Source organism: Ranitomeya imitator, chromosome 6 (genome assembly GCF_032444005.1).
Source record: "Ranitomeya imitator isolate aRanImi1 chromosome 6, aRanImi1.pri, whole genome shotgun sequence".
Lineage (NCBI taxonomy): Eukaryota > Metazoa > Chordata > Amphibia > Anura > Dendrobatidae > Ranitomeya > Ranitomeya imitator.
The window spans coordinates 458,207,255-458,221,263 of record NC_091287.1 but is presented as its reverse complement, the minus strand read 5'-3'; positions in this window follow the sequence as shown (position 1 = coordinate 458,221,263).

Sequence of the window (14,009 nt, the reverse complement as noted above, 5' to 3'; positions counted from 1 at the left end):
ACTGTGACTGGGGTGTACAATACGGGCACTGGACTGTGACTGGGGTATACAATACATTTCAAAAACCTGACCTGCACATCCAAACATAGACTAAGTGTGAACAGGTGCTGAACCTAGAGTCGCCAACTCGTATATAGTTAAATAAATAAGGCAGCACACTGCAGCGCTAGAACATACAAACTTGAAATACGAAATTTGAACTGCATTACTGCACTAGAAATATGAAGAATGAGAGCGTTTAGCGCATAAAAATGGCCAATTTTATGTGTACCTGGTAGCCACTTTACGGCATCTCTCTTATACCAGGTCCTACGCTTGCCTTACCTCGCTGAGAATAAACGTCTCCATATGAATGGGTACATGTGAAACCTCTTCCTAGACTAAAATTCTCTCTCTCTATGGAGGGGTATTGGACCTGCTGTAATTAAAACACCTGTGGCTAGAAGGCGGAGTGCACGATCAGAAGGCTAGAGAATACATTTCAAAAACCTGACCTGCACATCCAAACATAGACTAAGTGTGAACAGGTGCTGAACCTAGAGTCGCCAACTCGTATATAGTTAAATAAATAAGGCAGCACACTGCAGCGCTAGAACATACAAACTTGAAATTCGAAATTTGAACTGCATTACTGCACTAGAAATATGAAAAATGAGAGCGTTTAGCGCATAAAAATGGCCAATTTTATTTGTACCTGGTAGCCACTTTATGGCATCTCTCTTATACCAGGTCCTACGCTTGCCTTACCTCGCTGAGAATAAACGTCTCCATCTGAATGGGTACATGTGAAACCTCTTCCTAGACTAAAATTCTCTCTCTCTATGGAGGGGTATTGGACCTGCTGTAATTAAAACACCTGTGGCTAGAAGGCGGAGTGCACGATCAGAAGGCTAGAGAATACATTTCAAAAACCTGACCTGCACATCCAAACATAGACTAAGTGTGAACAGGTGCTGAACCTAGAGTCGCCAACTCGTATATAGTTAAATAAATAAGGCAGCACACTGCAGCGCTAGAACATACAAACTTGAAATACGAAATTTGAACTGCATTACTGCACTAGAAATATGAAAAATGAGAGCGTTTAGCGCATAAAAATGGCCAATTTTATGTGTACCTGGTAGCCACTTTACGGCATCTCTCTTATACCAGGTCCTACGCTTGCCTTACCTCGCTGAGAATAAACGTCTCCATCTGAATGGGTACATGTGAAACCTCTTCCTAGACTAAAATTCTCTCTCTCTATGGAGGGGTATTGGACCTGCTGTAATTAAAACACCTGTGGCTAGAAGGCGGAGTGCACGATCAGAAGGCTAGAGAATACATTTCAAAAACCTGACCTGCACATCCAAACATAGACTAAGTGTGAACAGGTGCTGAACCTAGAGTCGCCAACTCGTATATAGTTAAATAAATAAGGCAGCACACTGCAGCGCTAGAACATACAAACTTGAAATACGAAATTTGAACTGCATTACTGCACTAGAAATATGAAAAATGAGAGCGTTTAGCGCATAAAAATGGCCAATTTTATGTGTACCTGGTAGCCACTTTACGGCATCTCTCTTATACCAGGTCCTACGCTTGCCTTACCTCGCTGAGAATAAACGTCTCCATCTGAATGGGTACATGTGAAACCTCTTCCTAGACTAAAATTCTCTCTCTCTATGGAGGGGTATTGGACCTGCTGTAATTAAAACACCTGTGGCTAGAAGGCGGAGTGCACGATCAGAAGGCTAGAGAATACATTTCAAAAACCTGACCTGCACATCCAAACATAGACTAAGTGTGAACAGGTGCTGAACCTAGAGTCGCCAACTCGTATATAGTTAAATAAATAAAGCAGCACACTGCAGCGCTAGAACATACAAACTTGAAATACGAAATTTGAACTGCATTACTGCACTAGAAATATGAAAAATGAGAGCGTTTAGCGCATAAAAATGGCCAATTTTATGTGTACCTGGTAGCCACTTTACGGCATCTCTCTTATACCAGGTCCTACGCTTGCCTTACCTCGCTGAGAATAAACGTCTCCATCTGAATGGGTACATGTGAAACCTCTTCCTAGACTAAAATTCTCTCTCTCTATGGAGGGGTATTGGACCTGCTGTAATTAAAACACCTGTGGCTAGAAGGCGGAGTGCACGATCAGAAGGCTAGAGAATACATTTCAAAAACCTGACCTGCACATCCAAACATAGACTAAGTGTGAACAGGTGCTGAACCTAGAGTCGCCAACTCGTATATAGTTAAATAAATAAGGCAGCACACTGCAGCGCTAGAACATACAAACTTGAAATACGAAATTTGAACTGCATTACTGCACTAGAAATATGAAAAATGAGAGCGTTTAGCGCATAAAAATTGCCAATTTTATGTGTACCTGGTAGCCACTTTACGGCATCTCTCTTATACCAGGTCCTACGCTTGCCTTACCTCGCTGAGAATAAACGTCTCCATCTGAATGGGTATATGTGAAACCTCTTCCTAGACTAAAATTCTCTCTATGGAGGGGTATTGGACCTGCTGTAATTAAAACAGGTACACATAAAATTGGCCATTTTTATGCGCTAAACGCTCTCATTTTTCATATTTCTAGTGCAGTAATGCAGTTCAAATTTCGTGTTTTAATTACAGCAGGTCCAATACCCCTCCATAGAGAGAGAGAATTTTAGTCTAGGAAGAGGTTTCACATGTACCCATTCAGATGGAGACGTTTATTCTCAGCGAGGTAAGGCAAGCGTAGGACCTGGTATAAGAGAGATGCCGTAAAGTGGCTACCAGGTACACATAAAATTGGCCATTTTTATGCGCTAAACGCTCTCATTTTTCATATTTCTAGTGCAGTAATGCAGTTCAAATTTCATATTTCAAGTTTGTATGTTCTAGCGCTGCAGTGGGGTATACAATACAGGCACTGGACTGCGACTGGGGTGTACAATACAGGCACTGGACTGTGACTGGGGTGTACAATGCGGGCACTGGACTGCGACTGGGGTGTACAATACAGGCACTGGACTGCGACTGGGGTATACAATACAGGCACTGGACTGTGACTGGGGTGTACAATACGGCACTGGACTGCGACAGGGGTGTACAATACAGGCACTGGACTGTGACTGGGGTGCACAATACGGATACTGCACTGCGACTGGGGTGTACAATACGGCACTGGACTGTGACTGGGGTGTACAATGCGGCACTGGACTGCGACTGGGGTGTACAACACAGGCACTAGACTGTGACTGGGGTGTACAATACGGATACTGGACTGCGACTGGGGTGTACAATATGGATACTGGACTGTGACTGGGGTGTACAATACGGCACTGGACTGTAACTGGGGTGTACAATACGGGCACTGGACTATGACTGGGGTGTACAATACAGCACTGGACTGTGACTGGACTGTGACTGGGGTGTACAATACGGTCACTGGACTGTGACTGGACTGTGACTGGGGTGTACAATACGGTCACTGGACTGTGACTGGGGTGTACAATACAGCACTGGACTGTGACTGGACTGCGACTGGGGTGTACAATACGGCACTGGACTGTGACTGGTGTACAATGCGGCACTGGACTGCGACTGGGGTGTACAACACAGGCACTAGACTGTGACTGGGGTGTACAATACGGATACTGGACTGCGACTGGGGTGTACAATATGGATACTGGACTGTGACTGGGGTGTACAATACGGCACTGGACTGTGACTGGGGTGTACAATACAGGCACTAGACTGTGACTGGGGTGTACAATACGGATACTGGATTGCGACTGGGGTGTACAATATGGATACTGGACTGTGACTGGGGTGTACAATATGGCACTGGACTGTGACTAGGGTGTACAATACGGGCACTGGACTATGACTGGGGTGTACAATACAGCACTGGACTGTGACTGGACTGTGACTGGGGTGTACAATACGGTCACTGGACTGTGACTGGACTGTGACTGGGGTGTACAATACGGCACTGGACTGTGACTGGACTGTGACTGGGGTGTACAATACAGGCACTGGACTGTGACTGGACTGTGACTGGGGTGTACAATACGGGCACTGGACTGTGACTGGACTGTGACTGGGGTGTACAATGTGGGTACTCGACTGTGACTGGGGTGTACAATACGGCACTGGACTGTGACTGGGGTATACAATACAGGCACTGGACTGTGACTGGGGTGTACAATACGGGCACTGGACTGCGCATGGGGTGTACAATACGGGCACTGGACTGTGATTGAGGAGTACAATACGGGCACTGGACTGTGACTGGGGTGTACAATACGGGCACTGGACTGTGACTGGGGTGTACAATGCGGCACTGGACTGCGACTGGGGTGTACAACACAGGCACTAGACTGTGACTGGGGTGTACAATACGGATACTGGACTGCGACTGGGGTGTACAATATGGATACTGGACTGTGACTGGGGTGTACAATACGGCACTGGACTGTGACTGGGGTGTACAATACGGGCACTGGACTATGACTGGGGTGTACAATACAGCACTGGACTGTGACTGGACTGTGACTGGGGTGTACAATACGGTCACTGGACTGTGACTGGGGTGTACAATACAGCACTGGACTGTGACTTGACTGTGACTGGGGTGTACAATACGGCACTGGACTGTGACTGGACTGTGACTGGGGTGTACAATACGGGCACTGGACTGTGACTGGACTGTGACTGGGGTGTACAATACGGGCACTGGACTGTGACTGGACTGTGACTGGGGTGTACAATGTGGGTACTCGACTGTGACTGGGGTGTACAATACGGCACTGGACTGTGACTGGGGTGTACAATATGGGCACTGGACTGTGACTGGGGTATACAATACAGGCACTGGACTGTGACTGGGGTGTACAATACGGGCACTGGACTGCGACTGGGGTGTACAATACGGGCACTGGACTGTGATTGAGGAGTACAATACGGGCACTGGACTGTGACTGGGGTGTACAATACGGGCACTGGACTGTGACTGGGGTGTACAATGCGGGCACTGGACTGTGACTGGGGTGTACAATACGGGCACTGGACTGTTACTGGGGTGTACAATACGGGCCCTGGACTGTGACTGGGGTGTACAATACGGGCACTGGACTGTGATTGAGGAGTACAATACGGGCACTGGACTGTGACTGGGGTGTACAATACGGGCACTGGACTGTGACTGGGGTGTACAATGCGGTCACTGGACTTTGACTGGGGTGTACAATACGGGCACTGGACTGTGACTGGGGTGTACAATGCGGGCACTGGACTGTGACTGGGGTGTACAATACAGGCACTGGACTGTGACTGGGGTGTACAATACGGATACTGGACTGCGACTGGCGTGTACAATACGGCACTGGACTGTGACTGGGGTGTACAATGCGGCACTGGACTGCGACTGGGGTGTACAATGCGGGCACTTTTGCTGTGACTGGGGTGTACAATACGGATACTGGACTGTGACTGGGGTGTACAATACGGCACTGGACTGCGACTGGGGTGTACAATACAGGCACTGGACTGTGACTGGACTCTGACTGGGGTGTACAATACGGGCACTGGACTGTGACTGGGGTGTACAATACGGGCACTGGACTGTGACTGGGGTGTACAATACGGGCACTGGACTGTGACTGGGGTGTACAATGTGGGCACTGGACTGTGACTGGGGTGTACAATACAGGCACTGGACTGTGACTGGGGTGTACAATATGGACACTGGACTGTGACAGAACTGTGACTGGTGTACAATTTTCAATTCCCTTACGTTTATTGTTTTTGGAGTGCCTTTTCTAAAATATTTCAACCTGGTGCAGGTACGACCTTTTTGACTACTTTGTGGTGTTTTTCTTCCATAGACTTTAATTGTTTTGTTAATCTTGTACTGTTAGGCTTCGTTCACACACTGCTGATGTATAGAAACAGATGCCAAATGGATGATAATATAAAAAATCTAATTTCTCATGACGAATATTTTGTACGTTTTCGATGTTGCAAATTTTCTGCAGCATTCCTGTGCCAATTAATGAAATTACGTTTCTTGCATATTTTTCTGGTTACGTTTTTTTAAAGGGAACCTGTCACATGAAAAAAATACTATAACCTGTAGATATGGGGTTAATGTTCAGATTAATACCGTTCTGAACCTGCCCAGCGCCGGCACTTGGAGCCCGAAGGAAATTAACTTATTGCGTTCAGCCACAGAAGCGGCGCCGGCGTAAAATCAGTCGCCTTTTGTGCACGTAGAGCAGCGGCTGTAACTGCGCTCCCGCCAGTGACAGAAGACCGGCCCTGATGATGAGCTGGCTGTCAGTCAGTTCCGGAGGTGTGGTTACAGCCAGCGCTCTCTATACACAGACCGGTGACTGAACCCGTGTCGGCGCCACCCCCGTAATTTCCTCCTCGCAGCGGGGCTCTCAGTACCGACACCGGGCAGGTTCGGCATGCTATTAACCTGCAGATCAACCCCATAGGTTCCTTTAAAACTGCAGATGTGGTTTCTTTTTGTATGTAACTTTTTAAATAAATCAGTTTTGCTTTGGATACTTCCTGTTTCTTAGCTTTGATAAAACTTTATTGACAAAGTTACATGCCTTGTTAATGCGTTTCATTTGTGGAATGTAATAAAGACGCATATGTGTTTTCTTTTTAGCTGCAGATTTTCCTCATCTCATTCAAGTCAATGTGGAAAATCGGCAAATAAAACGCATATTTACCTCAAGAGAACTGAACATGTTGTGGATGTCAGATTCACGCTTCCTGACAGTTTCTGCAGCAATTTCTGCGTCGTTTTCAGATGCATCCGCATACTTCCGCATTCCCTGTGAACCCAATGTTAAAGATAGGGTACGCAGGACGCACGCCGACGTAGGCGGAGCTGAAAGAAGAGGCGTGGCAATGGGCAGGGCTTAACGGAGAAACTACGCAGCCCTCGTCCGCAAATGTGAAACTACCCTAACATCAGTAATACTTATTAACTGGACACTAAACACGCGATTATGCAGCAGCGCAGGGGCCATGGCTGGCACCCGCCTGCATTCTTCAGTATGTACAGGTATTCATTATGTAAACTAGGGGGCGGGTCAATGAGGATACAGTGACCTGTCAGAGGTCTGCATTATGAATACCTAATCAGAGCACCACATGAAGACCCCCACAGGCCGCCCCGAAGCACGAGCATATCATTAACTCAGAACTGAAAATAAAGATTACACAACAACCACAAGACGGATTTTATCACCAGGTATCACTGTAATCAGTATAACGGCGCCGACCTGACACTGTGTGTAGGTTACTGTGGACAGTCCTGCTGACAGGGTCCCTTTAGGCTGCCGTCACACTAGCAGTATTTGGTCAGTATTTTACCTCAGTATTTGTGAGTGATAAATGCAGAAGTGGTGCATATGTTTCTATTATACTTTTCCTCTAATTGTTCCACTCCTGGTTTTGGCTTACAAATACTGATGTAAAATACTGACCACATACTGCTAGTGTGATGGCAGCCTTAGTGTCACAACATGCCATTTTGAATGAAATCGTATTTTGCACACACGTGTACGTATGTGACACACTGACCCAGATAACGTGCACACCGCAGAGGCAGAAATCTCACACATCTGTGCGTGTAGCAGCCTCGTCGCTGCCTGCCGCTGACATTATGGATGCAGACGTAACAGCGAGTACTGACCTAGCCGTCCCTGCCCTGTTTACGCTCAAAGCTTTCAGCTTTCTGGGAGGATCCGCAGATTTAGGATCACGTTAGGATACCTGACACATCCTCCTTCTCAGGCATTTTCTCCACCTGCTAAATGTCCTCAGAGTCGGTCACAAACTGCACCTGTCCCAAATCCACAAGATCAAACCAGGCAGAACTGGTTGTGGATGTAATGATGTCATTACTGGTGAAGCAAAGGGTTAAATCCGCTCGGTGGGCAGAGATTAGGTGAGCGAAAGAGAGATCTCTATCCTACAAAGACACCGCTAAGGCCACGTTCACACCTTGAGATCTGCAATTGCGGATTTTCAGCTCGTACAATCTGCAGCATTTTTCAGAACCAGCAAAGTGGATGAGTTTTAACATAATTTTATTCTCATGCTGCATTTAAAGAAAATGGAGAAATTTGGCTTTTGTTGCTTTTTTTTTTTTTTTTCATCCGCAGCATATGAATTCCTGATGTGGAAAGGCATCTTTATGGTGTAGATTCTAACCATTTATTTCCATATGATATTGTTCTGATGTTTGTTTTTGACATTTCTGGCGATTCTTCATACCTACCATATTTATGTGTGATGGACCCTTTCCTCTGTAGGAAAAAAACATATTGAGAAAAATTCTTTCATACAGTCAGTCCTATTGTATAAGAGAGAGATAGTGAGTGACCCAAAGGATATTCAATATAATCTAACACTGACATGGAGTAGACAAACAACCAAGACCCAAAGGGCATGCGCACATGGCCAGTATTTGCAGCAGTTTTTGCTGCACCAAAAAGCAGAGTGTTTGCAGGAAATATTCATGTAAGATAGGCAGGTTTTTAACTAATTTTAAGGCCGTTTATTTCCAGTACCAGAAAAACCGGTACCGGAGGTGTCCGTGTGTGTAATACTTGCGGCACACATGTGGCATGTGTGTGCTGCATCAGTACCACACGGACGGCCCCGGGGAAGAAGCGCTACAGTAAGCGCTGTTCCCCGGCAGCAGGTGCTGAAGACGGCTCTCATCATTCTCCCCTGCTCTGCTGGTGATCGGTGCAAGCAGAAAAGAATGATAAGAGTTATTAGCGGCAGCAAGTGTCGGATGATGGGAGTAATAGTCCCAAAAGCCCCCACCTGCTGTCATCGTTCTGACTTTATTATAACTCTCATCATTCTCGCTTGCTCACGCCGAATGCTGGCAGAGCAGGGGAGAATGATGAGAGCCATCTTCAGCACCCGCCACCAGGGAACAGCGCTTACTGTAGCGCTTCTTCCCTGGTGCCAAAGCGTGTCACACGGATGACATCAATATGTGTGCACGTGTGCGGAACGTTTTGCTTCCTGTGCTGACGGTAAAAAACTACATGTCTACGTGTAGGGCACACAGACACATGGTCCATGGAAACACACTGACATGTGCACAGACCCATTCATTTGAATGGGTCTACGTGTGTCAGTTTCTCCGGTATGTGTGAAAACTGTCACCACATGTACTGGAGATACAGATGTGTGAAAGAGGCCTTAATGCGCTTTTTACATGTGTTTTGTTGGAATTGGTGAAAAATGCTGCAAAAATACAGAAAGAATTGACACACTGCAGATTTGGGAAATGCTTTGATGGTTCAAATTTTCATGGAAAAAATAAGCGATGTGTGCATGACATTTCAGAAATCTCACTCACTTGCTGGAACTGTAAAGTGCACCTTTTTTACCCTTGAAAAACTCATGGAAAAAATGCAGCTAGAATAGATTGTGTGACCAAGCCCTTAAGCCGGCTATACATGTTTGATAATTGTCAGCCAAATGCACCTAACTCCACTTTATATATGCTTGCTCACAGAATATGTATGTTTTTTTAATGGGTAGAGAAGAGAAAGTCACTACTGCCCATCTGACAGTGTGTGAGGAAGCCTTCCGAAGCTACCCTAAAGGAAGACATCGAGGGGGGCACAGTCGGAGGATCGGGCACTTGGAATTCAACATGTCCAGTCTTCTTCACAGGGAAGATGAACCGCTGCTAAGCTGTCTGATGTGATTTATATCAGTCCTCCCATTGAGAATCATTCTTAGCATGTGTATGGGGGCCGGGGGGACTAGCTGAAGGCTGAACAAACGCCATCTATTGTGTATGACCTAGAAATTAGCATGTCTATCCACCCAACATACCCATGTGCTGCAGGTCAGGATCTTATTCCTTAGACACAATGGCCTCTCCTTCACATAGAGTGTTTTACAGATTTTTCTTTTTAGATAACTCTTGGGGATCCCCTATGTACAGTACATGGGCTGGGCAGAGCATATGTCTACAGTACATGGGCTGGGCAGAGCATATGTCTCCATTAGGAGTAGGGAGTAAGACCCTGCCAAGACCTCCTTAGTAGCATCCCAGGAGAACAACAGAATCAGGTGCTGAAATGTAGGTGATGTAGAGGGAGAGCAGGTAGACCCCCCCAAAAATGATTTTTTTTACTTCATTCCTCTCTGGAATGAGGACATTTCAGAAGACCTCATTTAAGGTACGACTTAAGAAACATCCATCTTAAACACAGGTTCCTTCAATATGTGGCTATCAGGATTGGATCTTACAGAATCCGCACTTTTGGATGAACTACTTGTAACATCTCTTACCCGTCTGATGATTAATAAATGTAGACTGGTTTTATCAATCTGGCGAATGCTGCGATTTTCTTACAGTTAAAACTTTTGCCCATAGCTGTCCCACCTTTTTACCGCCAGTCCCCACCTCCAAATGTGCGTCCAACACAAGGAACCTCCTGGAAGCACCGGCGTCTAGGAGGTGTCAGCAGAGGCATTCTATGGTTATTAGCCATGTAACACTGTACAACACTCTAATACTAGTTCTGTACTGACAACTATCCATAGAATAATACATTTTTCTCCTCACTGCCATTATTAATCCATCATTTCTGTGTTCCTTGTACCTTTTGGAAGAGTTTAAGGTTACAATAAAGATTCAAATTGCTAATCATCCATATGATAGGTGATAACTTGCTGATTGCTGTGATCCTCACTGATCCTATAAATGGGATTTTAGGGTGTCCATTTGAATTGAAAGGGGGTCCCGTAGTTGCAGCAACACAACATTTATTGTCTAAGGCAGGGGTCTCAAACTGCATCTCTCAAGGGCCGCAAACCATGCCTGTATTCAAGATTCCCTTAGCATTGCACAAGGTGCTGGATTCATGATCTGTTTAGCTGATTACATTATCACCTGTGCAATACAAGGAAATCCTGAAAACATGACCTGTTTGAGGCCCTGTGGAATGCAGTTTGAGACCTCTGGTCTAAGGGATGGTCAGAAATAGTGAAGTTAACACCCATCCAGTGGATTGATAATAGTTGACTTGTATTCTTGTTACAAGCCCTTTAAATGCTGGCCATAGCTTTATATATACTGGCAGGTATTTCCCGAATCGATCTATAATGGATGCTCAGCTTGTGGTCAGAGTGAGACATTTCTGGCATCGCATTATCTCCAAGTAGAACAAATGATGGTTTGAGGAACATATCTAAGTTGAGTCCGAAGAAGTGCCGAGGTTGTTTTCTACTTTGTTGGGTATACTGCTAGGATCTCCTACCAACTGTAAGTCTAGTCTGCGAGGAAACACCACTCCTGGCTTCTAAGATTACATTGGGCCCTCTGGATTTCTCTACTGCAACTTTCTACATATGATATTTTGGTGTTTTCTGCTAGTAATTCTGGTAAATTTTGGTTTATCAAGTTCCAAACCTTTCTAGGCAAACCCCAGCATACGTAGCAATTAGGTTGCGCTCTTATTTTAGATGTAAAGTTCTCGTCATGCACAGTGCCACTATACAACACATTTTCAATCATACGATTTTGAGGAACCCATTACATAAGACCCAGGAATCACCCCCTCAGTCTCCAAAAATCTACTGTGCTACCCTCTGAACTACAGCATAGGTGCGTTCACACTATCTGATCATTGTGAATGAGCGTTCTCGGGGACGCCTGTTTCCGGATATCGCCAGTATGCACAAACAGTTACCGGACCAATAAACAAAACACTTATTCGTCAGATCAGTTTCTAAGCTTGATGAAAACATTGTTCTCAGCAGCACATGTACAAAAAAGATGTGCTGCCGAGGACGATGACAGACAATGCACACAACGCCATCTATTACTGGTCAGTCTCTACATGGCTAATAAACGACTGCCGCATGGCAACGGTGAAGCTGATCGGCACACGTCTACGGTTAGGGTCGTGTTTTGTGGTGCAGTGATTTTGTAAAGCTATGGGGATGCAAGAGAGCCATAACTCTGACTACTGTAATTGCAGGACACAACTAGTAATCTCTTCGACCTGCGCTCTTTCAGACAGGAAATCTTCCAATGTAAATGCGGCTATAGATTGTATAATCAACCCTCCATTAAGGGCCAGTACAGTCAGCTTGTGAAGCAGACCCTGGTGGGATGGTCATATGGAGCCATATTAGGTTTGCATTGGACTACAGAACCATCCCAGTGACTACGGGGAGGATGAGGCCGGATGGCACAATCAGAACCCCCACAAGGTTTGCTACCGGCCTATACATATACATGAATGCTTGTCGGGTGTTATAACCCTCCATGTTGTGTAGCAGGCACTCCATGCCGATTAAAGGGCTATATCCATTTTCAAAGATGGGGATTATATTGTAACAAACATTTTTTTAAATTGACAATTATTAAAATTTGAGACCATTCTTGAGATACCAAGACTTTTATTTACAGTTTATTGCCTAGGTGACCAACCACCGCTGCAGACTAGCTTGTAAGCGCTGCACTGAAGCTATTCAGGATCAGGAACTAACAGAGCTCTCCAGTGATCCTGATCAGCTTGAAAGAAGCGCTTACGAGCTCAACAGAAAAGAGCTTGTCCATGTTCGGCCACCTCTGCTGGACAGAAGCAGTGGTTGATCTCCTAGACAACAGCTGCTTATTATAAATAATTAAATCCCATCTATGAAGATGAGAATACCCCTTTATTTGAGCTTATGAAATTTGGGTCATGCATTTAAATGCACTGGCTGGCGTCAGTCTGATTATTATTAATTCCTTGACTAGTAGCCCATATTGATTTTCATCATTAAACCCTCTGATGTAACAGTAGTATTGGTACTATTTCATTAATTGTAGCGTGCCGGTGACAAGTGTTCAGCTGACGTCAGTGAGGCGCGCGTCACGTTTGCTTGATGTATTCTCCCTGACACGCAGAGATGAAGATGATCAGCAGCAGCGGTTGTGAAATACATGGCAGCGGCATGCCAGCACAGGTGCTGTGCCATGTCTCTAATGCTCCAGCAGCTGGAATACAACACACTCACTGCTGATTTCTCATCACACTGGAGACGGTGATAAAATAGATGAAACCCAAAAAACTGTATCTTTAACCTACTCGAATCTAATGACGAGTTTTCCTTTTATTTGTTGGATTTCAACATGCGGCTGTCGTGTCTACTAGTGGCTTATCTCCCTCTCCTCCTGCACATTGGCTGACCATAGATGTCTATAGGGAACACATACCGGTAAGTATTCTGCTGACTGCTGTCTCCTGAGGATGGACAGCCCAAGCAGCCATTGCAATAAACTTAGGTTTATCTGGTGTCCACAGTAATAACAAAATGACAAAGTTCTTAATTAACAGAAAGTAACATTTGTAACCCAGTAATCACTCCACAGGCTGGCCACTAGGTGTCTCCCTTCTAACTTGTTGTCCGCTGCCTGTTGTCAAGTGCAATCCACAAACGCCAAAAGATAAGATTGGTGATGGAGGTGGGGTCTTTGTCTCCTGTTCTTCTGGTAAGCTACATACAGGCATAAGAAAGAAGCTGGCTTCAGTTTTGTGGCAAGGTAAACTTTTGGTCAATAGCAGGCATGATATATAGTGGGAAATAAAGGGAAATGATGTTCCAGCACCTGCAGTTGTAATGTTAAAGAGATATTCTTAAGTTTGAAAGTTATCCCCATCCATTCACACAGGACTCTTTGCAGCCCTGGTTCTTGGGATTACTGGGGTCCTTAACGATTTGGATGTTATCCCTTATCCCATGGATAGTGGATAACTTTGAAACTCGAGAATACCCCTTTAAGACAAGGTATCCAACATACATCACTGCAACAAAATGTTTGAAAAACTTAAAGGAAATGTGTCGATATACTTTTATGTAGCTGTGTAGGACCTTGTCCCTCATTAAAAATAATTCAATTGTAGAGGTCCGATGTGCCAGTCCAGGAGCAGACACTGACAGCCAAAGCCCTGTGCAGAACT